Here is a 26578-nt window from a genome sequence, read left to right as displayed (position 1 = left end):
CACACACACACACACACACACAAAGATAAAATTCAAACAAAATTCAAATTTGGTGCCGAACTATTTGGTGAACAAATGAACACTGACTGGGCTAGGACATACAACAAACCACAATCACACTGTGTTTTGGTGAAGTGAAAAGTGTTTTACTATGTTATTTGTGGAAATACTTGTTATAGTTACGTGTGCATCACAACACCTCACCATGATGCGGAGAATGAAAGTGCTTGCCACATGAAAACGTAAGTGAAAACGAATACGAGCACAAAAACATCGTGACAAACTAAATTACATTCTAGAAGATAGGTTAACTCCCAGCAAAAACTTTCTCATCAACATCGTTTGGTTGCAGATGACAAGCTACCTGTAGTAATTAACACACAAGTGATCCGGAAAATTCATGCACACCAAATGTGAAGGTATTTACAAAAAGAAACGATCTATTGTTTGAAATAAACGTCCACATAATTTTATAATAATTTAACAAAAATGTTCACATTATAGAATAAATAAAAACGAAAACCCACTGATGATGGCACAGTGGTGCCGAAACATGTTTGGGTACTGAGAAAAAAAACCGTGTTTTGCATAATTGGCGGACCTCACATCCAACAATTTTAACTGCAAACACGGCCAACACAAGGAGCTGCAAATCAAAATGATAAATATTAACAGAGAAAGTATTCGCTGCCAAAAGCGTGTAATCAAAATAATAGCTTGAGCCCACCCAAGATCACCTTGCAGACATTTATTTAAGGAACTCAGAATATTCACAGTACCTTCACAATACATATATTCACTTATGAAATTTGTCATTAATAACCCATCCCAATTCAAAAATAACAGTGAAGTGCATAGCTAAAGCACTAGAAAAAAGGATGATATTCACTATTCTGGATTAAATCTCACTTTAGCACAGAAAGGGGTGAATTATGGCGTCACAAAAATCTTTGGTCATTTGCCAAATAGTATTAAAAGTCTGACAGATACCCAATCAACATTTAAAAGCAAATTAAAAGAATTTCTGAATGGCAATTCCTTCTAATCAATAGATGAATTCTTAGATATGTAAAAAACAATTAATTATTTTGTGTGAAGAAAACCTATATTAAAGTGACACGTTCCAAGTCATTAGAAATGTCGTATTCATGATCTATGGAACAAGCATTAATGTATGTATGTGCCAAAAGGAGGGGGCATTCCACCAAGAAATAAGCTACTATCCACAAAGCTCCAAAATCACAATTTCAGAGTGGCTCATTACACAAAATAAAACTATAGGTTAACCTGATATGGCTGATGTGGAGACAACATAGGACTGTGGATTCCTTCTTGGAGAAGCAGAAGGGAAAGTACCATACTGCAGTAATGTCCTCAATTGTGTGGTATGTATTAGATGGTGCAGTAGCCCACCAGATGTCATTCCACTTCCAAGTGAGCAGAGATTGCATGTGCACCTGAAATCTACAGCTGGGATCAGCAAAGCGGATGGGGAGTGAGTAAGTGCTTCTCCAGTCAAACACTCCGCCAGTTCATTCCCTGGGATACCCACATGACTTGGAATCCAGAGAAAGATAACTGAGCAAGGCCAAAGAGAAGGTCATAAATATCAGAGACCAAATGGTGGCACAAATACCATTGGTCAATAGCCAGGAGAATTTTCTTTTCTTCTCTTTTTCTTTTCTTTTTCTCTTGCTGCTTCCATTTACCAACTCGCCATATAGGTCATTTACGTCTACTGCCCGCTATGACTAGTCTATGGGATCTGAGTGGAGCTGAATAGCAATCCCACCTGTTGCCCACATCCGGTCATACTGCTGCCCATATGTCATGCCACGTGGAGGCAGGCCTTTGACCTGGAATCTAAAAATCTTTTTTATACTTGTTACTGTTAGAAACAGCACTGATGCCTAAAGTAGTAGATTCCAGTTTTAGGCCGTATTTCTTTTAGAATTCGTAGTCTTCTAATTAAAAAATATAGATGCAACGTTCCCTTTTCAACCAAAAATAACTTGCAAAATAATCTTATTCACAATCTCAAGTCCACAGTGTCTCATTTATTATACAGGACAAACTGGAAGATCATTCAGTATCAGGTGCAAGGAACATTTATTGGGAAAATGATGCACTAATTTACGTAATTCCACTTTTCCTGATCATCTGTTAATTTCTGGTCAGAAACCGAAAAGTGCTCAAGAAATTTCCATTTTACACAGGGAAAAAGAGAGGTCACAGGCTCGACATACTCTAAGAGCTGGACATTTTCAAGCATATTACTAAGAACAATGGCTTCATCCTCAATTAACAGTAAGGTAACAAAAATTTTTTCGATGGCTTAATTCACTACTCGTGGAATTTTGATGCCTTCATTGTTTACTACGTTTTTCTGACCCTAGTTCTGAAACATCTTTCTTTGAATCTCATAGATGTGTACTCTAAAGTTACCTTAATGCAGATATGAGGGTTGGAACTTTAATATTGGCAACTATTTATTTACAGCTCATACAAAATAGATACATGTTTCCAAGTTTTATTGACCTTCAACGTAGTCACCAGCATTGTGTATAAACCATTGCCAGCGATGTGGAAGTCGTAGGATAATCTTAGCAGTGCCAGTTGTGTTGACAATTTGAGCGGCGCAGTCTATTGCCCGCCAAATTTGTAGCAGTTCTGAAGCGAATGGCGTGAAGTGTTTCCTTCAGTTTAGAAATTGGGTTGAACTTATGAAGGCTTAAGTCAGGGGAGTGCAGTAGGTGGTATAGCACTTAGCAGCCCCATCAGTCAAACAAATCAGTAACAGCTTCCACTGTACATGCTTGAGCACTGTCCTGCAAAATGATGATCAGGTCCTGCAGAAAACACAATCACTTCTGTCTCTAAGGCTGGTCATAGGTCGTGTTTCAAAAATGAACAGCACAGAGACAGAAGTGATGACACTTTCTGTAGGACCTGATCATCATTTTGCAGGACAATGCTCAAGCATGTACAGTGGAAGCTGTTACTGATTTGTTTGACTGATGGGGCTGCTAAGTGCTATACCACCTACTGCACTCCCCTGACTTAAGTCCTCATAAGTTCAACTCGATTTCTAAACTGAAGGAAACTCTTCATGGCATTCGCTTCAGAACTGCTACAAATTTGTCAGGCAATAGACCCCGCCGCTTGAACTGCCAACACAACTGGCACTGCTAAGAGTATCCTACAACTTCCACATCGCTGGCAACGGGTTATACACAATGCCGGTGACTAATTTGTAGGTCAGTAAAACTTTGAGACATGTATCTATTTTGTATGAGATGTAAATAAATAGTTGCCACTATTAAAGTTCCAACCCTCATATTTTCTGGATCATACAGCTGTTTGTATAAATATTTTATAATATTCTGTGCTTCACATAACAGGAATTTCTGTCAAGCCTAATAGACAGCTCTTAGTTATAATTGATTTGCCTGACTACATTGTATTTTCCAAAAATACATTAAGCTCTCTTCTTTTGCATTTTGTTTTATAATTAACTGTTGTTAATTCAATTATTTCTGTTATAGTGTCTCAAATTGGTACATGTTACTGTCCTCAATCAACAGGCGGTGCAACTTGTATTGTTTTCGTGGCAGCAATGTAAGTCACTGGGCTGATCAGTCTGATGATGTTCATAGCAAGGCATACGTGCCAAAGGCTGGAAGGTCTTTAATTTTAATTCTTTACTTGAGCATATCTGCTCTAAACTTTGACCACTGCCTTCTCCCAATGTAACTTTATGTAAGTAACCTTTGTATGTCATGACAGTTGTCATCTTGGTTAACGTTTTCGTCAAACTTAATTTTCTATGTATTATTTTATGTGTTTTCTTAAAATTTCATTGTGATGAAGACATCCTTAGAGGTGTCAAAACCTGGATTAATGTACCAAACAATTATTTTCAACCAGTTCGCTGTATGATTCCTATGTTGAGGCAAACTATATTACATGAATTTCAAAAAGAAATATAGAAATGTTTTATCAATTTTAAGAAGAAGCAAAAAGAAAGATAGGAAAGAAATACACATGTTAGTACCACCATCTGGATATCTGAGAGTGAATACCTCGGTATGTGCTTCAAACCACTGACCTTCAGACATCTTGGTTGTTAGTAGTAAGGGAGTTCTTTAAATTATAGTAGATTATGGTAATTACTGTGTCTATATACATACTGACAGGTTTATAATGCCCGTTGCAGTTGGCAATTTGTGACAATACACTGGCACTTCACTATGTTAGCCAAACGTGCACTTCTCAAGTGACACTGATTGCTTGTGCATGATGTAACTAAATGTAACTATAGTTAATTATTGTCTAAAATGAGGAGTTGTCTAGTTATTTGTTCTTTATTGTATTATCATTTTATCATAATCCATTTCATCACCTGTATCATCATCCAGCCTATGGAGTCTGTTATCTTTCTGTCTATAGACTTGCCTTTTGTACATCTGTGTATGTAGGTACTCCTTGTGTGTTGCCTTTGAAATTTTGTCTTCTAATGAGTTTAATGGTTTCCATTCTATTTCGCTTCTAAGGGTATCTTGTGTTTGGCATTTCGTGTATGCATTGTGAACTTGTACTGTGTCGCTGACGTGTCTGTAGTTCCCGCAGAATAGGACTGTGAGTGCAAACTGATGTCTGCCTCAAACTTATTGTGGTGTTAAGTGTGTGGATAAGTTCCATGTCCCATTAATAAATGCACCATGTCATGGCTGTGATCAATAAGTTTCATTCTTAACCATTCCAATATGTCAGGAAAGAAAGTACAGACTGACTGTCCCTTATAACTTGTGCCCCACTCACCCTGCCAAGTTTCCATTTGCCAGAGCTTAAGACACTTTTTGTTAAAAGTACACTGATTATTTGGTTAATTCAGTCTAGTCAAGAGACTGCTCATTGACTTGCTACATGACAAAATTAGGTCAAGGGAAGGCCCTTTTAATAAAATGGAGGTCTCTGGTAAGGGCTATCAGGTCTGCCATAAACAAACAGCATGTTCCCAGCAGTGAATGGCATTCTATATCAACAGGAGATGTAAAAGTATTAAGAGCCAACTGTGTAAGGGATGAGAGCATCCTGGAACTCTTGAAGAACTGGGCATAACAAAAGTTGACAGGTCATCAGGTCATGGGGGTGACCAAGACTTTAGGACCTTGGAAAAGATGGATTCTAATCTGTGACCTGCACACGATCCATGGATCCAACACAATGTGTGAGAGATAATGCAAGGAGCACAGTCCAGGTAGTGGAGATAGGGATCTTGGCAGAGGGAAGTGAGGCACATTCGAACTGATAATCTCACCGGAAGGCTTGTATCAGGACGATGTCAGCTTTCGTATGCTAAGGGAATAGGATAAATGGGATCATCAAGCATTTGTCAAATGGCGATTGCATTGGAGACGAAGAGCTGGTAACATCGAACCTGAGTGGGAAGATCCCCACTTCAACAAGGAAACTGTCTACAGGACTAGTCCGAAAGGTGCCAATGGCCAGATGCACGCCATGATGGTGGACTGGGTCTAACAGTTTGAAAGTTGAAGAAGCCGTCGAACCATAAACCTGCCAACCATAGACCAGACAGGACAAAACCAGGGACCGGTAAATATGGATAAGAGTAGCGAGATCCACACCCCAAGATGTGTGGGCATAGAAGAAGGGAGTGTTATGCTTCTGCGTGCACCTAGTCTTCAGGTGACAAATAGGGGGCAGCCAAGTCAGCTTTTTTATCAAAAAGGAGGCCCCAGAAGTGGGACTGTGCTACAATGTCAAGGTGGTACCTATGTACAGTTCCAAGTCAGGATGAACTGTGGTACGACAACAGACCATGTATGACTCGCGTTTTTGTAAGAGAGAACTGGAAACCATGAGAAATAGCCAAAGCAGAGGCTTACCAGATAGTGCGGCAGGGGTGACCAGCAGCCCAACAGAGGTCACTATAGCCCATCGATGGCTACGAGGAAGAGAGTGACATTCAACATAGAGCCCTGTGGAATGCCATTCTTTTGGATCTGTGAGGAGCTGAGCGAAGTGCCAACTCTAACACGGAACAATGAGTGAAATAAGAACTGACAAAAACTGGTAAGCATTTTGAAAGCTCCAGTCATGGAGGGTAAGTAAAATTTGATGATGCCGACTGGTGTCATGTACCTTATGCATGTCAAAACACACTGTGACAAAGTGTTGGTGTTTAGAAAAAGCGTGGCGGATTGCTGCTTCCAACCTAAGCAGATGGTCAGCTGTGAATCGTCCCTCCCTGAAACCACAATGATTGGGGGATAAAAGACTTGGAGATTCGAAAAGCCAGAATAATCTGTCGGCAACCATCCTTTCGAGCAGCTTACAGAGTACGTTGGCCAGATTAATTGGCCGGTAACTGTCAAGAGACATTGAGTTCCTGCATGGCTTAAGGAATAAGACAACTATGCTACCTTGCCACTGCGAGAGGAACACACACCTTGGAGCCAAATACGGTTGAAGACCCTGACTAGATGTGGCCTCCGGGGAATATTCAGGTGTTGGAGCATCTGATTGTGAACTGAATCAGAGCCTGATGAAGTTCCCAATCAGTGAAGAGTTAATTACAGGGTTCAGCTTGGTAGGGAGTGAAACAATACTGTTGCAAGATGGGTCGCAAGGTGTTCTGCAAGAACTGATGTACTGGTAGAAAGACCACCCAGTACGACAAGACTGCAAACAGCTGTTGACCGTTGATGGCCTCTAAGACCACAGAGCTAGGCCCACATCTGAGATGAAGAGGCATACGTCCCCAGGGAGGAGACATGGCACTTCCAGCATACCTTCTTACTACATTTGATTAGATAGCGAGCCTTAGCACAACATTGCTTAAAAGTGATAAGGTTAGTCTGTGAAAAATATCATTTGAACAGCAGGGTTTTAGAGCAATTGTGAATAGCTATCGCAATGTCTCTGGTACACCACAGCACTGCCTGATGGTGGGAGGGTCCTGTAGAAAGGAGGATAGCAGTTCCAGCGGCATAGATGACCATGTCTGAGGCATCTTGCACAAATTCATCAATGCAATCAAATACAGAGGCAGCAAATGTAGCAGCAGAAGCATACAAAGGCCAGTTGGCTCTTTGAGGTGTCCAACGTGGTGGTCGGTCTGTCTGGTGGTGGCTAGGAAATTAAAGGATCACCAGAAAGTGGTCACAAAGGTCATAGTGTGGTGACCAATGTAGCGAAGCCACAAGATTAGAGGAAGAGATCATCAGATCAATAACTGAAAAGGTACCATGGGCAACACTGAATTGGCTAAGAGAACCACTGTTGAGGAGTTACAGATCATGGGCTGTGAGAAGCTGCTCAATCAAAAAGCCCATACTTGATGGTGTGGTACTCCACCATAGGGGGCGATGCATCCTCAAGCGGGAGGAAAGTTGTTGGATTAATGTGATGAATTCAACAACAGTAAGTGGCATTCCTGGAGGTAGGTAAACATTGCAAATGGTAATTACTGAGGTCATCTGCACCCGCACTGCTGTAGCCTCCCACAAGGTACGAAGGGGAATCCATTCACTGATGACATCTGTATGAACCAACATATAGACCCCTCCAGATGCCATCTCAGGACCAGCACAGTTTCGATAGAACATGCGACAATCACGGAACACTGGAGAATCATCATCAGAGATGTATGTTTCTTGGAGATCAATGCAAACCGAAGAAGAAGAGAAAATACAGTGTTGTAGTTCCACGAGGTGACAGTAGTAACCATTACAATTCCAATGAAAGATCACTTGACTGGTGGACAGGTTAGGAGTGAAGGGGACAGGAGAACTTATCACATCACAGTACCACTACCTGTCCCCATTGGGGATGGAACCACATCCACAAACATGGACTCAGGATCCGACTGTGTGGAGGGATCTAGTGCCTCCGAGGGCACTGGAGGAGCCTTGTCTCGATTCCTATTCTTCTTCTTCTTTTCCTTCATAACCATTGATGAACAAGATTCGTTCAAGGGGGCTATCCACAGGGAGTGCAGGATGGTTGAGCAGGCAGAGCTTGGACCCACAGACTGTGGTTCCTTGAGCCATTGTTCGGCATCAGACCTTCAGTCCAGTGACTGCTGGGGCGAGGGATTCCAAGAGGGAGCCCTGTCAACGGTAGGTGCCAAAGAAGATGAATCTTCTCCAACTGGGTGTTTGAAGTGGTTCCCAAGAAGGTACCATGGGAGAAGAGGGTGGTAGGAGATCTGGTTTGGGGAAAGGCAGAGGTGATGAAAGACAGAGGTGGGGGAAGGGGATGATGGTAGTGATGTTCGCATAACTGATTGTCATATCCACAGAATGTATGTCTTCAATAGATTTGTATTCCTGGATCTTATGTTCCTTCTTGAAAACTGGGCAAACTGGCGAATGTAGAGGTTGATGTTCCACGCTGTTGACACAAAAAGGTGGATGTTCACGAGGACTACATTCATGAAGCCGACCATGTTATAGTTCTGGGTGCAGATTTTAATTTGCCAGATATAGACTGGGAGACTCAAACGTTTATAATGTGTGGCAGGGACAAAGAATCCAGTAAAATTTTTTTAAAGTGCATTATCTGAAAACTACCTTGAGCACTTAAACAGAGAACCGACTTGTGGCGATAAAATATTAGACCTTCTGGTGACAAACAGACCCGAACTATTTGAAACAGTTAACGCAGAACAGGGAATCAGCGATCGTAAAGCAGTTATTGCATCGATAATTTCAGCCGTAAATAGAAATATTAAAAAAGGTAGGAAGATTTTCCTGTTTTGCAAAAGTGACAAAAAGCAGAGTTCAGAGTACTTGAAGGCTCAACACAAAAGTTTTGTCTTAAGTACAGATAGTGTTGAGGATCAGTGGACAAAGTTCTAAATCATTGTACAATATGCATTAGATGAGTATGTGCCAAGAAAGATCGTAAGAGATAGAAAAGAACCACCGTGGTACTACAACCGAGTTAGAAAACTGCTGCGGAAGCAAAGGAAACTTCACGACAAACATAAACGTAGCCAAAGCCTTGCAGACCAACAAAAATTACACGAAGCGAAATGTAGTGTGAGGAGGGCTATGTGAGAGGCGTTCAATGAATTTGAAAGTAAAGTTCTATGTACTGACTTGGCAGAAAATCCTATGAAATTTTGGTCTTATGTCGAAGTGGTAGGTGGATCAAAACAAAATGTCCAGACACACTGTGACCAAAATGGTACTGAAACATAGGATGACAGACTAAAGGCCAAAATACTAAATGTCTTTTTCCAAAGCTGTTTCACAGAGGAAGACTGCACTGTAGTTCCCTCTCTATATTGTCACACAGATGACAAAATGGTAGCTATCAAAACAGATGACAGAGGGATAGAGAAAACATTAAAATCCCTCAAAAGAGGAAAGGCTGCTGGACCCGATGGGATACCAGTTCGATTTTACACAGAGTACGCAAAGGAACTTGTCCCCCTTGCTGCAGTGGTGTTACGTAGGTCTCTAGAAGAGCATAGTGTTCCAAAGGACTGGAAAAGGCCACAGGTCATCCCCGTTTTCAAGAAGGGACGTCGAAATGATGTGCAGAACTATAGACCTATATCTCTGACGTCGATCAGTTGTAGAATTTTGGAACACGTATTATGTTCGAGTATAATGACTTTTCTCGAGACTAGAAATCTACTCTGTAGGAATCAGCATGGGTTTCGAAAAAGACGATCGTGTGAAACCCAGCTCGCGCTATTCGTCCACGAGACTCAGAGGGCCACAGACACGGGTTCCCAGGTGGATGCCGTGTTTCTTGACTTCCGCAAGGCGTTCGATACAGTTCCCCACAGTCGTTTAATGAACAAAGTAAGAGCATATGGACTATCAGACCAAATGTCTGATTGGATTGAAGAGTTCCTAGATAACAGAACGCAGCATGTCATTCTCAATGGAGAGAAGTCTTCCGAAGTAAGAGTGATTTCAGGTGTGCCGCAGGGGAGTGTTGTAGGACCGTTGCTGTTCGCAGTATACATAGATGACCTTGTGGATAACATCGGAAGTTCACTGAGGCTTTTTGTGAATGATGCTGTGGTATATCGAGAGATTGTAACAATGGAAAATTGTACTGAACTGCAGGAGGATCTGCAACGAATTGACGCATGGTGCAGGGAATGGCAATTGAATCTCAATGTAGACAAGTGTAATGTGCTGTGAATACATAGAAAGAAAGATCCCTTATCATTTAGCTACAATATAGCAGGTCAGCAACTGGAAGCAGTTAATTCCATAAATTATCTGGGAGTAGGCATTAGGAGTGATTTAAAATGGAATGATCATATAAGTTGATCGTCGGTAAAGCAGATGCTAGACTGAGATTCATTGGAAGAATCCTAACGAATTGGAATCCGAAAACAAAGGAAGTAGGTTACAGTACACTTGTTCGCCCACTGCTTGAATACTGCTTACTAGTGTGGGATCCGTATCAGATAGGGTTAATAGACGAGATAGAGAAGATCCAATGGAGAGCAACACGCTTCATTACAGGATCATTTAGTAATCACGAAAGCATTATGGAGATGATAGATCAACTCCAGTGGAAGACTTTGCAGGAGAGACGCTCAGTAGCTTGGTACGGGCTTTTGTTGAAGTTCCGAGAACATACCTTCACCGAGGAGTCAAGCAGTATATTGCTCCCTCCTATGTATATCTCGCGAAGAGACGATGAGGATAAAATCAGAGAGATTAGAGCCCACATACTGACAAGCTTTCTTTCCACGAACAATACGAGACTGGAATAGAAGGGAGAACCGACAGAGGTACTGAAAGTACCCTCCGCCACACACCGTCAGGTGGCTTGCGGAGTATGGATGTAGATGTAGAACTGCGCTTTGCAGCATGCGAATTGCTTTGCATGTGGAAAGTCAGGTCATGCACAGTCTGTGTATTTGCAACAGAGAAAGAACCCAACCCAAGTTTGCTCTTACAAGTGCGGAGCACCTTCTCACTTAGTGAATGTAGTTTTCTGTAATCCAGTTACCGGTACTAGTGATGACCAAATTCAGGATGTGCCTTTACCCTGCCCAAGTGCTGTGCAATGACAGTCAAACAAACTGTTTGTGAACTTAGTCATTGCCAGACACTTTGTGCAAGTTCAGTAAGACACCGGTGCTTCCATTACTTTGCTTAATCGTACCACTTATGAACAGTTGGGCTCGCCAAAGTTGACAAAATCCTGCACACAACTTAATAACGGTCAGGACATTCCACTGCTTGATATGTGTAGTTTGCCTGCCACTTTCCAGTCTCACACCATGACAGTGACATTTACAATTTTGCGTTCGCCAGACTGTATTTTTGGGTTGCATTCATTTGCTTTGTTTGGTCTCTGTCTTCAGGACAGTGTACTTCCTGTTTCTGCTTTCAACCCACAATACAATGTTACTCAACTGCTTGAGGAGTTTCCTGATTTATTTTCTGATGGACTTGGCAGAGCAAATAATTTTGTGATGCACATATCAGTGAAGGACAATGTGAAACCTAAGTTTTTTCAGGCATGTCCCGTCCTTCATCCACTTCAGACACAGTTGCAAGTGAACTTACAGAATAGCAAGATGATTGTGTTATTGCTCCCATTCAGGCTAGTCAATGGGCTTCTCCCTTAGTCATCTTACCAAAGATTTCTGGAAGACTTCATCTTTGTGTTGACTTCAAATCCACTGTGAATCCACAAATAATAATTGATACTTATCCATTGCCTTGCCCTGAGGAACTATTGGACAGGCACGGTGCAGGCCGCTATTTTTCAAAAATTGACTTATGTGATGTGTATTTGCAAAGTCCGCTAGATGAGGAGTCTCAGAAAGTGTCTGTGGTCAACCGCATTTAGGGTTATTCAAATTTTTGAGTTTACCCTTTGGCAGCGCTTCCATGCCTGCCATATTCCAACACTACTTCGAACAGCTCACTGTGAAAGTTCCATTCTGTTCCAGTTACTTGGATGATACTACACCATCAACCTCACACTGACCAATACAGAGCCACGATATGGCATCAAGGAGGTGCTGACCCATGCACCAATGGAAAGAGCGGGCAGCACCACACCTTCAGGAAGACTGAGTTCAGTGCCCCCTGTCAACGCTGAACTAACCACCTGTCCATCACTGGTTGGCCCAGTTTGGCTGCAGACTTCGAGAGCATCAGTACTGAGTAATCGGAAGACAATACTTAGCCTGCATTCTGCAAGTAGTAATAGTGTGTAAAAGTAATTGCATGTACGAGGCACATGAAGCATCTCAAGTCACCACATAACAAGTAGTTATGTTATGCTTTGTTTTTGGAAATGAAGTGTCCTATTAACCCATTAGCGCCGTGCGTTGCCATATGGCAACGTTTGTAACACTTTTTTAAAATCGTTGATTCCACAATATCAACGAAGCGAGAGTCTTGGCAGCACTGGATTCCGTTCCGCACGACTGTAAAGATCACTACAATGCAACAGTTTTAACAATACATTTAAATTCTGCAGCGTAAGCAGCGCTGGAAGTCGTCGTTTGCTGAATGACAAAGAGAAATGGAGTATAAGTTCGAGTAAGTATGTTTTACACAGTAACTTACGATATATAATTTGGTTTTTTAGTATGGTTGTGCTTTAAATACTCAAATATATATTGTCTGGAGGTTACTGCTTGCTGTGAAATAAATTATGTTCATTTAGGCCGTTTGAACATCGGTGTTGCCATATGGCAACACTAGGTGCTTGTACTCAGTAAAAGGACCAATTTTCTCTTTTTTGTTTTAGAAGAGGTTTCTCACTTGCTGAGGCGCTGGAGATTCTTTATAATGACGATATTGAAGGTGATGTGGTTGTTGAGCCCCCAGATCGGAATAGAGAAGAATGATGGATTATTGTATGTGTGGTGGCTGGACAACTCAGTTGCCACAATGATTTCTTCTTCATGTGGTGCACAACAAGTTGGCCAAGTCACGAGATTCTTGCAACTAAAAAAGCAAAATATAATGATTCCCAGACTAAAACTGGTAGCAAAATATAATACATATATGGGAGGTACTGATCAGATGGATCAGAATCTAGCATGCTATCGCATTGCAAGAAGCAAGAAATGGTACTGGTGTCTCTTTACATGGATGTTAGATGTCGCCATAAAAAAACAGTTGGATTTTGTATAATAAAGCAAGAAACCAAACTATTTCTCAGCTTGATTTCAAGAGAGAAGTAGCAACAATGTACTTGCAAAGACACTAAGCTTTACCAAAAGGAGCCGGGAGACCATCTGCATCAAGGGCATGTTCCGACAGCCGTATCAGATTCAATTAGGTTTGATAAGACTGACCACCTCGTCCAGCACACAGAAGGAAAGAAGAAGAAAAGGTGTGCACACAAGGACTGTAAATCTATTCTGAGAACAATGTGTTCGAAGTGTAATGTGGGGTTGTGTACTGACTGTTTTATTCCATTTCATGTAAAGTAATGCCGAGTTCAAGGTTTGATTTTTGATTATTAATTGTACTGTGTTATAAAGTATCAATTGTATGATGAAGACTGAATAATAAACTTGCACAAAACTTGTATATGTTATAAGAACTTTCAATAACCTACTTATTTTAGTTGTCTTGTAATCCATATAAATTTAGGTAGTGAAAGCGCCTAGCGTTTCCATATGGCAACATCAAATACCTCGCTAATGGCAGTAATGACTTTCATCGAAACAACTCTGTTGTGCAATTCATGCCTTTTACAGACATAACAACGCAATTTTTTTTAAAGAAATCACTAAAAAATTAATTCTGGCGCTAATGGGTTAATTAGAAAGTTTAATGTATAGATCATTTTGGATTCTTTCCACCGGCCATTGCAACTTCTCTCCTTTCGTGTTTGTGTTGGTGCTGACTCCCACAGTAGCCAACACAACACGTACCAAGAAGGCATCCAACTCCTTTGCACTATGTGTCCATACTACGAAATCACCAACAACATCGTGATAGCACCTAGCTGATCCTTTACTGGCAGTCTGCATTGCCTGTTGTTCAAAAGTCTGCATAAACAAATTGGCCACAGCTGGACTACAAGAACTGCCCATAGCTACCCTGTCAATCAGTTTTTGAAATCATTATTGTTCTGGAAATAGGCTGTGGTGAGGCACTGTCAGTTAACAAAGTTATATCATGCATAGCGGATATTTTTCCAACTGATATAATGGTGTTATTCAGACATTGCTTCACTACAACCTGTTTCCAATACAACAATGATGTTTATGAAAAGGCTAATATGGTGGCTATGGCTCTTAGTCCACCTATGGTCAATTTGTTTTATGTGGGCTTTTGAACAACTGATGCTGCATATTGCCAGTGAAAGACCAGCTAGGAGATATTGCTACAATGATGATACTTTCGTAGTATGGACACATGGTACAAAAGAGTTGAATGCTTTCTTTGTGCATCTTAATAGTATCAATCAACAAATCTAATTTCCTGTGGATACAAAGAGTAATGGGTAACTTAATTCTGGATGTGTTAGTAATCAAATGAGTGGAGCGACATTGGGCCCACATGGTGTATAGAAAAGGCACGTGTATGGATCGTTATGTTCACAAAGACTCTAACCACCACCCCACACTAAAAGGATGGTTGGTTTGTGGGTGGTGGTGGTGGTAGTGGGGTTGAAGGGACCAGACTACAAAGGCCATCAGTCCCTTTTTCCACAACCATGAAAACCCACAAGGAATAAAAACAAGCAATGGAGGTAACAGGGGACAACACAGAGCAAGAAAGATACAGTCAAAGACCAGAAAACAAGGAATTAAAAGCACACAGAGTTGTACAGTGGTTGGCCGACAATGGAAACGAAAAAGGAAAAGCCAACCACCAAGAGATATACTAAAAATCCCAATCTAAAACCGTAGGCCAAAGGCCAGACGCAACAAACAAAAGGGACAAACCCTCAGATTGAGCGATAAAAGCCCCCTGCTGGAATAAAACTGAAAACTAAGCCTGCCATTCACTAAAAGGAGGTTTTATAAAAATCGTTTAATAAAAACCTTGGTGGCCGGGATAACAAAATTTGTGAAGCATTTTATTTACAAGATGAGGCTAACCACCTACTGTCAACCTTTAAAAAGAATGGTTATTCAAATAAGGAGATAGACTGAGCTCTTCCCCCTAGGAAGAGAATCAGAATCAAAGAGGAACGACGTCAGTCCAACAGAAATGTTTTTCTTCTGTTTAATAGTAAGATTACAAATTGCTTGGGGAAGTGTTGGGCCAGTATTGAGTTGAAACTATTTTCATACCAACCAGGAAGATAAGAAAAACACACACATTTAACAACAGCAAAAGATATATGACATCCTTTGGCTACACTGGGTGCATATAAAATTTATTGTAGTTGTGGACTAGTTTATGTTGGTGCCACGAAAAGAAGTGTTAACACCCACATAGTTGTACATGAATAGAATTGCTCTCTAGGACATAGAGATAAATTGGCCATAGCAAAACGTGTACCAAGAGGGTAATTGTTGTGTCTAGACAAGACAGCCTAGACACAATGACAGGAAGCCGAAAGGCACGTGCTTAAACTCACGCAGGCTGGCGTGAGGTCTGAAACAGGATACATAATGAATGCTATAAAGAAAAGTACGTAGCTCTGGAATACTTAACTTTAATCCACATTTGTAGAAAATCACTCTTGATGATACGTGCTTCACAATATTAATTATCAATTGAATACGACGCCTTGCTAGGTTGTAGCAAATGTAGCTGAAGGCTATGCTAACTATCGTCTCGGCAAATGAGAGCGTAGTTGTCAGTGAACCGTTCCTTGCAAAGTCGGCTGTACAACTGGGGCGAGTGCCAGGACGTCTCTCTAGACCTGCCGTGTGGTGGCGCTCGGTCTGCAATTACTGACAGTGGCGACACACGGGTCCGACGTATACTAATGGACCGCGGCCGATTTAAAGGCTACCACCTAGCAAGTGTGGTGTCTGGCGGTGACACCACAGTAATCATGAAATAAAATTCACATAATGAAAACATCACATTATCGTTTGCGCATGTGTAGAGATGCTATTGAAATTTTAAGAGAAAAGCTGCTGAATTACATAAAATATGGATGTTGAATCTGCACCGACAGAATGGCAATTGATTACTTTTGATCAGGAATGTTGACACCATCAGAGATAGTGCCATAGCCAGTGTCACGTTATGGGCTTTGGTGGTCTCTCTACTTCCTGGTATTTGGCACTCGCTCGAATTCTGATTGCAGTTCATTGTTTCACCTCCATGGATATCTCCTACAGCTTGGGATTAAATGTTTGGGAAAAGCTTTACATATCAACCATGGTCTGTCAACCAGGAAGTATTAAGTGAAAATAATGGCTGTGTTTGGTGTGGTGTCATGTCCAGGAGGAAAGGACTGTTGACGAACGGTGTTGCGGCAAACTGGGGAGAAGTCTCTTTCTTACAATGTTATGGAGAGGCAGTGATGTTACTTCCAGTGTCACAGTGTGGGGAGCCATCAGATACGACTTCAATTCATGATCGGCAGTGGTACCGGGAACTCTGATGGCACAACGCTACATCGCAGATATCCTGTGTCCTGAAGTGCTACAGTATTGTGGAGTCATTTCTCAACAGTTCTCACACAGCACACGTCTACGAACTGTCTGCATGACGACGAGGTACTCCGTGGTTAGCAAGATCACAAAGTTGATCCTGACAGAACACACATGGTACCAGTAGCAATTTGCAATGTCGAGTCTGTCCCAGTGCCAGTATTTGGGATACTGGGAACCAGTTACAACAGTTATCAGTCAGCTTGCCTTGGAAGAGGATACAATGGCTTTACAATATCCTTCCCAACCAAATTGGGGCATGCATCCAGGCCACATGGGATGCAATCTCATAAAGATAAGTGGGCTCATGCTGCCAAGTTCCTTGCATATTTGAATAAACTTTGTAATCACTGAAATGACATCACATACCTTCTAAATCCACGAAGTTTCATTTCGTTTCCTCCTCCTCTTCTGACCGTTCCACTCTTTTTGTCAGGCAGAGCAGTTACCAATGCCATATGTACCTGGTTTTCCCTTCATTCTTTCTGTAAGGTCCACTGTAATTATACGAATAAAGGATTATGAACTGCACTTGCTCAACTTGCAACAAGAGGTTAGCTTAAGAAATGTCATGTCAGTGATTGGGTTGGCATATGACATCAAAGGAGGGTGTGCCAGGCAAATTTTGCACATGCCAGCATCTAAAATTAGGTAGCAGGCAAGTGATCTATGATACAGCTAGTTATTTTGGCCTGTACAAATGTCACAAACATATCTGTGCATGATATACAAAGAGATTTGTTGGAACATCTGCTAAACTTGGAAAAGAAGCATACCCCTCTATTTCTTATTGAGTTTGCACACAGCAGTACTACTTAAGAACACTACTAATGAATAATGTTTGTAGGTGTGCAGTGTGGCGACATTAGAGTGGTTGCTAGTGTATTTTTGGATTCAATTTTAGGGCAATAAATGTATTTCTAACTCAATATTTTTTATAAAGTATTCTCTCAATACACACCTGATCTCTTCCTCTATCTGCTACTGTTTGGTATGGAAGACCTGAAGCGTCTGATGACTACACAAACTAACAAAAGAAAAACAGAAGGATGATCCCAATTCAAAGTCCCACTGACAGGGATCATAGGCACAGAGCACAAGATTGGATATGACCATAATGAGGGCAGAAACCTTCTATATCCTTTTTAAAGGAACCAACCTGCATTTGTGTCAATCAAATTAGGGAAACCACAGAAAATGTAAATCAAAATTTGAATTATGCTCCTCCCGAACGCAAGTCCAGTTTCACAGCCCCCCCCCCCCCCCTCTCTCTCTCTCTCTCTCTCTCTCTCTCTCTCTCTCTCTCTCTCTCTTTCTCTCTCTCTCTCCCCCTCCCCAAACACACAATTTTTACACTCAGCCACGGAACAGTAGAACAGTTTCATAACTAAATGAGTGCAGCTAAACTATAACATGAAGGAATTTCTCTTGTCTGTTAATGCAGTCATCACTTCCCAGATCACAGAAAATGATTCTACTGGAGAACCATTCCCATCTCCATAATACCTTGAATGATTGATGTCACTTTTATTAGCCACTATGTTAGCTACTTAATGCAAAGGACCTTCAGCTGCTAAGTATTTTGCATCATTCACCCATTCTTACACTTCATTTTCACCAATTAAATGCTCACAGATCATACACAATTGCGTGATGACCCTGAGAACACAGACAGTTTTCAGTTATGTCACCTTTCTTTGAGTCATGGAGTTAATGGCTTCTATGTTGTTGAAGTTCACAAGTGAAACCCCTTATGTTCAAATTGAGCTGTAAATTTCTCCAAAAACTTAATCATTTTCCTCAAGTCCAATATCTTCACTCCTTTTCCACCCCACATCATATTTTTCCGTGTTGACTTCTATTTCCTTGCAAATACTTTGAATGGGATACTTCAATTCAAATTTGTAACTATAACCCAGCTATCAAAATCTATGCTTCATATCATTTTCATACTCAAGTTACATGGGACTCTGCTTGCATTGAAGTTTTTCACACATACATTGCCAATGTCACTACTATTATTGTAATGAGAAAAAAAACCCTCTCATACACCATACCTGCATGGATTTTTGCACGAAATCTTTGCCATGACCAAGCTCAATAAACAAGCAGACCTTGGACAATACTGACATAAATCCAAGTAATGAAACCCTAAACTTTAAATGTAACTCAATATAATGCATATTAATCCTTTAAACTGGAGTGCAATGGCTTAAAACACACTAATATAAACTCTGTAGTGCATAAATTCCTTCCTAATTCATACAGAACACATTTGGTCATTCATAAAATTTTTACAACATTCTCAGGATGCAACACAAATCCTTGAAATCATTTTATTTAGCAGATGTTTTAATCTAACAAAAGCTTATCAATAGTAAATACTAAAATGCATCCTGTAGAAATCACGTACTGCTGCCACCCTAACCAAACTCACTCACTTCATTAGAAGATTTAATAGTTGTTAGACGTACGTCCTATCTCATACACAAACTCCGTGTACCATACTATTCCCACAAAGTTTTGAGATCAAGTAGAGAGACAAAATCAATATACAGTGGCCACTCATTGTGCTGTAACATACTTCCTGACTGTTCCAACCTTTCACAGCACGCACAGGTAGAAATCTACTCCAGAGTATATGTTTTTCCTCCTGTCATCGGGTCACCCGTCAGCCGTGATTCCACCTGTGGGTTCTGACCTGTGACATAACTGTGTTGTGTGATGTCATGGAGGTACAGCATATTTAAAATTGATGGCATTTGAAGAGTGTGAGTAAGTGGTAATGCACTCTTGGTGTTTGATATTTGATTTTCTAATTTGTTTCCGAGTAATCGTAGAATCGCATTGGATTTTTCTGGTGGTGTATATTGTGTTTTTGGAGGTAGCTGCTGGCTTGTCAGTGAGTAATTTTTAATTTCAGTGGTTACTGACTACCAATTTGTTTTCAGTTTATTAGCTTTAAGTTTGCAGTTTGAAATTTGATCATTTGTTACATTTAATTATGTGTGTTTGTTGTTTGTTTCTAGGAAAGGATCCAACAGTTAAATTTAATAGTCAGTCATTAGTGGCTGCCATGGGGGATGATATGGCTGGTGTAACACAGCTTTTACAGTTATTTGGTTTGCTCACTGGGTGTGTTAGGTGCTGACAGTTTGGGGACCTGATGAAGTTAACTACCCTTCCCCCTTCTTGAACCATGGATCTGTATATGTGCAGGTGTCAATGAGATAATGTTTGGAGATCAATTAGGAGAGTTTCCTGGTTCATGCAATCTATATTGCCATTGCGGGATATTGTGTAATTTATACTGTTGGTGTTCTGGACAAATCCAGGGATGTCAGTTTGGGAAAGTTAAGAATGGAAAGGGGTTCATCCAGTGGCAACTCTGGTCAAGTGAAATTTGCAGTACACAATATTCGATTTGTGTGTGGGTTGCTGGAATCACTAGCTTTGTTTGAGCTATGTAAGACAAGCAAAATTTAGATACCAATGGTGTGTTTTTTGCATTCTTTTGGTTTGGTCGATTGTGGAGAATTTTGAGGGCATCATTTTTCAGTTAATATTTGTTTTGGAATGATACTGTGATTCTTGTTGTCATATATTTGGTTAGACCCCACCTAAAACCATGTACTTCCCATGGTTGTCCTGTTGGTTTCATTTTATTGCTAGAGTTAAATATTTCACCCGTCATTTGTGCCTTTTGCTGGTGTAATAAGTGATGTGGATGCTATACTGTGTACACCTGAAATATGGGTGTCTGCCACCTGGATGACATCACAGGTCCAAGAGGAAGGGCGGACTCTGAACTTTCGGCAATCCCCTGACATCTACCTGGTATTAACTTTTTGTTACTCCGTACAATGTCCCACACAGTTCCTCAAATAATTTACTCATTTCATTCGCATTTCACTACTTTACAAATTGTCATCATTCCAGTATATGTTTCAACAAAAAGTGTCTCCTTTATTATTGTTTTAGCCTTTTATTGTAACATTACTTTTTAAATTTCATTAATCGCCTCATCCGCCCTGATAGCTGAATGGTCAGCGTGATGGACTGCCGTCCTAAGGGGCCCAGGTTCGATTCCCGGCTGGGTCGGGGATTTTCTCTGCTCAGGGTCTGGGTGTTGCGTCGTCGTCTTCATCATCATTTCATCCCCATCCAGTGTGCAGGTCACTCAATGTGACGCCGAATGTAATACGCCCTGCACCAAGGCGGCCGGACCTGCCCTGTAAGGGGCCTCCCAGCCAATGACACCAAATACTCATTTCCATTAGCCACCTCCAACCCACATAATTAATTTTGATCACTGTACTTTATGCTACTCTTTACATTTTCTCCTTGCTAATCTCCAGCTGATCAATTATATTCTCTGTCACATCAATGTACCAGTTTGTCAAGAACATCTTTCCTGTTAAACTCCACAGTAACTGCAACCAACATGGTCTCTCCAAATTTTAGTTCTGAAGCGACATTTTCATTTTAGGCATATTTAAGCTGTGTAGGCCATCTTAAAAAAAAAAAAAAAAAATCACTGCACTCCTAAGTTATATAGAGTGTGCAGCAAAAGGTAAGTGTACCAATATCACATTAATCCAGTAGCAAACAATGCATGGGAAAAACTGTTACACAGAGATTCATCTGGAGGCAAAAAAATTTAAGTATCTTTGGAGTTTTATACAAAAAAAAAAAAACCGAAAATATCAACAGTTATATTCCTCAGCATTCAACACTGTTCTGTGAACACAAAGGACAATCAACAAAACCATAAATATTAACAGTCTGTTCTTCAACATCACACATATTAAAAACAGCAGGTTGACATCCAGCTGCCTGACTTAAGAAAATCCAAAACAGTCACAAACAGATGGATTTATAATTATAATTTTAATGTGTGTGAGTGTTTATTACTTTATGATAGTAATCGTCATATCTTCCTCATAATTTGCAGTTGTATGTATGTAAATGAAATGGCACCAGTAGCAGTTATATGCTTAAATACAGACCAATAACAACAACAACAGGCAAAAGTTATGCAAGCAACACCCTTCTTGGATTCTTGGCGTTCTTCCACTGAAATTCAATCCAGCATCTACTTTCTCCACAACTAGATGTCACCATCACACTTTAAATCAACCTGTATATTTAATGGTTCTGACAAATTCCAGTAGCTGATCAGAAGCAAAAAGTACAGGTGTACTCTTCCTTATTTATATATTTTCCATTACATTCTGTTGGTTTGATGCTGAGTTAGTAGTTTTACAAATGATTTGTTATCCAAGGACAGCATCAGCAGGCTACCAATGTTCACATACATTGTACTGCGAACTGAAAGACTAAATCACTTTTCTCTTAGTTGCGCCAATGTTGTGACTATATGATAAAATATTTTCACTTGCTTTACATGGAGAAAGATGTGAAAAAATGTGGGTGTATCCAACTTATGTTATTAAAAACGATACTTATGTAAATTTGTGTGTGTTGCCACTGAAACAAAGTAAATGTGCTCTCTCCAGTGACACCACAGATATGAGAACGTGTTTAAATATGAAAACTAACAACATCTGAAAATAAATAATGGAAAATTTGAGATAGTAGGAATTAGGATAAGATTGCTACTCACCACATCGGTGTGAAAGTTTATTCATCTGATGGACTTTCTCCAATAGCTGAAAAACACCCAACAGTCTACTTTTAAATGTGCCCATCTGCTGCTCAGTGTGGTGAGTAACAATGTACTGTAATTCAATATTTATAATAAAAATTTCACATCAGACTTAGCAACAAGTGCAGCATTAGCACCAAGTACATGTCATTTCTGTTTACTTCTGACTTGCACTTTAGAAACTTCAAAAATAGAAACGTGTGGATGTTTTGGATATTTAGTCAATTTTCCACAGCATCTAAGGAAAATTTAATTACATTGATCAAGCAACTATTCTTTCCGAATGGACGGCAAGGTATTTAAAAGGCAGAACAAAGTTTCTATTATAAATATTTGATCGTATATAACGAAAGTTAAACAACATTTTTATCTTAGAAAGTTCTCTTTGCATTACGTAGAATCACAAATGTTGAGATGTAAGATGGTTCCCTTGATGATAGCGAACTGGATCAAAATAAATGTAAATCTGCAGGTGTTTTATACCTGGTTTACACTATCTGTAAAGGACAATTTCATTTAATTCTGAGAAAGGAGGCGGGGGAAATATATTTCTTCGAAGTTAGTTTTATCCCCAGTAAAAACAATATGGAACAATCACCTGTGCTACATGGTTCGTGCAGGTCCGATCAAAAATGAAATACAGGGATGGGTTTTACGCAGTTCTACTGTGTGTCACCACTTCAAATTACATAGTAATTGCACAATTTCGAAAACACTTTAGCGAAGTTTAGGTTTACTACTTTCTTGCTTTTAACTTTCTTCTAGACTGACAACACTGTAACACAATGGAGCAAATATTACTGAAAAAACAAAGTTTTCCGTTAAAATGACTAATCCAGTACTGTAATACACGAAATGTATAAATGGCACATTTAACCACCTAACATTACTTAACATTGCACAATGTGGTACTCCGTGTCTGTCAATAAGGGTGTATTTCATCAAAGATACTTTCAGGGCTGTGTAAAACCAAAATGTATTCGAACTAGTGAATTGCTGATTGCATTGGATATCTTCTGGCGATCTCCAAACTATTTTTCCAAATTAGCACCTTCCATGATTCCGTGAATACTACAACGAACTTCCAACTATGCGATTTTAAAGAAAACTGTACGTACTGTGACCATGCAGTATACAACAAAGTATCCACACAAGGGAGGTTTCTACGCAGGCTTGACAAATATGCCGTGTTCGTTTTCTCCATGCCACTACAAGAAGCGACTTGCTCTCTCTGCGCATATGGGCAAAACACAAAATTATGTTTGGACAGCATTCTCCCACGCCACAAGTTGTTTGATACATTAAGTGAGTACACTACGATTACGGCAACCGTAACGAATTCAGTACTCCACATCTACACTTACCAGTTTTTATTAACACGAATGCTTCTCACATGCGTAACTACAAACATTCCAATACAAACTTCACACGACTGTTTTCGTCTTGATCAAACCAAACAGTCAAACACCAAACACTAAACAGAAGTGAGTCAAAGATAGTCAACAAGCGCTGAGCGCACAAACTGACATCTCTTTCAACACCAAAACGTTCCTTTATCATATAACAATTGTATAACTCTATTGTTTACTGCTTTACTTTATTGGTTTCCTTGTACACAAAATTCTTCAGTTCTGAAATGGGAAACTCTTGAATATGAAGCTACGCTTTTTGCACGCTGTAACCTCGTACTTCCTAGCTTCTACATCTATTCTATTGCGTTGGTGCAAAAGTTCGTAACGTTTTTCCGTGAGTTAACAGGAACAAATAACAGAGACTGTAGTACTCGATAATATATTTTCCTTCCAGTGGCGGCTCGTGATCACTTTCGTTGGTGGGGTTTTATCAGAGTTAGTAAACTTCTGCTCATGTTCATACTTATTCTAGTGGTGTTTCCGTACTCTGAGTGAAGTGTAACAAGAATAGTCGTGTAACTGAGAGGAAGTATGTACCTTCTTTCCCCTTGGGAATACACCAGGGAGCATGTGAAGGATCCTCTTGGCTTTCTCCTTACGGCCGAGGACAAAAACTCTGGGGAAAATATTGCCTAGAGTGATTTCACGCTTATTTTACCCGCGTTAACTAATGAGGTCTCTATCCTCGCAGGTTACTTATACAGTATTTGTGTATGCCTATTCTTCTGACTGGCAAACATGTCAATTACTCTGTTATTGAAGTTTGGAATTTCACTGATTTCCTCCTTATGAATGGGACATAAACCAGTCTTTCCTGACCCATACAGTCCCTGACGAAGAGCATATTTTTGCTATAAATCACTGACAGTTCCCAGAATGAGAGTTTCACTCTGCAGCGGAGTGTGTGCTGATATGAAACTTCCTGACAGATTAAAACTGTGTGCCAGACCGAGACTCGAACTCGGGACTTTGCCTTTTGCGGCACTTGCCCGCTGCAGAGTGAAAATCTCATTCTGGAAACATCCCACAGGCTGTGGCTAAGCCATGTCTCCGCAATATCCTTTCTTCCAGGAGTGTTAGTTGACGAAGGACTGGTGAAAGTAAAGCTGTGAGGACAGGGTGTGAGTCATGCTTGGGTAGCTCAGTTGGTGCCGGCACGGTAGCTCAGCATTTTCGGTCAGAGGGCTGCTCGACCTCTGTAATAAAAAAAACTGAGTAAAGGAATCAACGATAAACTTCAACGGATGTCTTTGCCGGCACGGTAGCTAAGCGTGTTTGGTCAGAGGGTTAGCGGCTCTCTGTAATAATAAAACTGAGTTAACGGATCAACGAGGAACTGAAACGGGTGTCTTGCGACGTCCGCCCCGAGCGGATGAAACGAACAAAATGAGATTTTAAAAAAAAAGTTGGTACAGCACTTGCCCGTGAAATACAAAGGTCCCAAGTTCGAGTCTCGGTCCGGCACACAGTTTTAATCTGCCAGGAAGTTTCACTGACAGTTCATTTTCCAATTTATCATGGCAAATAAAGGAGCTGTAACTCAATGAAAATATATTGAATAAAGTGGCTGGGAAATGTTCTCTGAAAGAAGCAAACATTTTTAGATCAGTAATTTTGAAGCTACTGAATACACGAGAGATTTGGAATCTTCCTTTCATTGGTTGGTCACAACGTCACACCTTTCCTTGGCCTCTGCTGTCAGATTAGGTTCAGTGCTTTATTTGGAACGTTTTCTTGAAGGAGGAAAACTTCCATAAACTCGATGGCTTTACATGTTCTCTCCTATTTCAGAAACATCTGACTCAAGGTGACATAATGCATTTGCAATCTGTACCTGAACTGTGTTATACAAAATAATGTTTCTTAATCACGTAGAAAAAATAATGTTTCATAATCTCATAGACAAAAATTTATAAGGCACAAAAAGTCTGGACTGTGATGTAAATTTCTTAAAGAAAATACTTCTCTTATTCAATATCATCCCAAGAATCTTCTTCCTCACTCTTATCAAAACATTACAATAAGTGTAATTTGTTTTCTTGAACATTAGTTACTATGTGACACTGGAAGTTCCATCTAGTTGAAGTGACTGAAGTAATTCTCCTGTTGCAGTGTTTGTAACAAACTACTTCTCTTAGGTGATGAAGAGAAACATTATAAACCCAGATATATTTGCAAAGATCAACTTAACAGACTTCACATTTATACAACAAACTTTCTGAATAACCTAGTTCATTTGGTGCTCATAATAGTGGACATACTTTGCATATGGGAAAGTACTCTGCATCAGAGTTTGTACACCACCATGACTGCTGCTTATTACTGGGGCCCCATCGTATGCCTGAGCAATGAGTTTTTCTTGAACATTTAAAGACTTCCTTTCAGAACCTCACTAAGCCCACTTGCCGTCTTATCTTGAACATTTTTAAAGGAAAGGAATCTTTCAACAGGTTTCTTCCCCTTAATCTACCGCATTGTAATGACAGATTCACTTATGCGTATAATATCTCTTATTTCGTCGTGATATCTGTTGCTTCATCTGCTGCTCAGAGACAATAGTGGCAGCATTAATGTCTTCAATCTGTTCTTCAATGTAAACGTGATACATACGGTCTAAAAATTAATTTTGTATCATGTGTGATACACATTTACAAGCGGAAGTACTAGAACTGCTTAAGTGGTTATCTAACAGGCTGTCAAGATTTCCAAGAAGAGATAACAAATCTAGGAAATTCCCACAGTTCGTTAATTCCCGGTTTTCATTGTAAGATCTTAGTGCTAGCTAATGAGCTCTACAAAACATTAAGCACTCCACTATTCTGTTTAATTCTTCTTGTTAACTAATTCATTATATTTCTGAAATGACATTTTATACACTGAATCAATCTGAGCAGC

The 26578-nt window shown here is 40.2% G+C and overlaps 1 protein-coding gene across 4 annotated transcripts in view; it reads right to left on the bottom strand.

The window, feature by feature from the left end:
- LOC126248165 (regulator of nonsense transcripts 2-like) overlaps nt 1-23753 on the bottom strand; it is a 213516-nt gene extending 189763 nt beyond the window's left edge. Inside the window, exons 1-3 of one of the 4 annotated variants that reach the window (XM_049948920.1) lie at nt 23636-23744; nt 22230-22275; nt 16973-17100 (exon numbers count right to left, since the gene is read on the bottom strand). The gene's annotated coding sequence lies outside the window, so the exon portion shown is untranslated. Of the gene's footprint in view, nt 1-16972; nt 17101-22229; nt 22276-23635 lie in introns of all 4 variants that reach the window. The other 3 variants (XM_049948921.1, XM_049948922.1, XM_049948923.1) reach the window with 3 other exon arrangements.
- Nucleotides 23754-26578: the final 2825 nt, after the last annotated feature.

This window comes from Schistocerca nitens, chromosome 3 (assembly GCF_023898315.1).
Source record: "Schistocerca nitens isolate TAMUIC-IGC-003100 chromosome 3, iqSchNite1.1, whole genome shotgun sequence".
Classification (NCBI taxonomy): domain Eukaryota; kingdom Metazoa; phylum Arthropoda; class Insecta; order Orthoptera; family Acrididae; genus Schistocerca; species Schistocerca nitens.
This window is presented reverse-complemented; position numbering and strand designations above follow the sequence as displayed.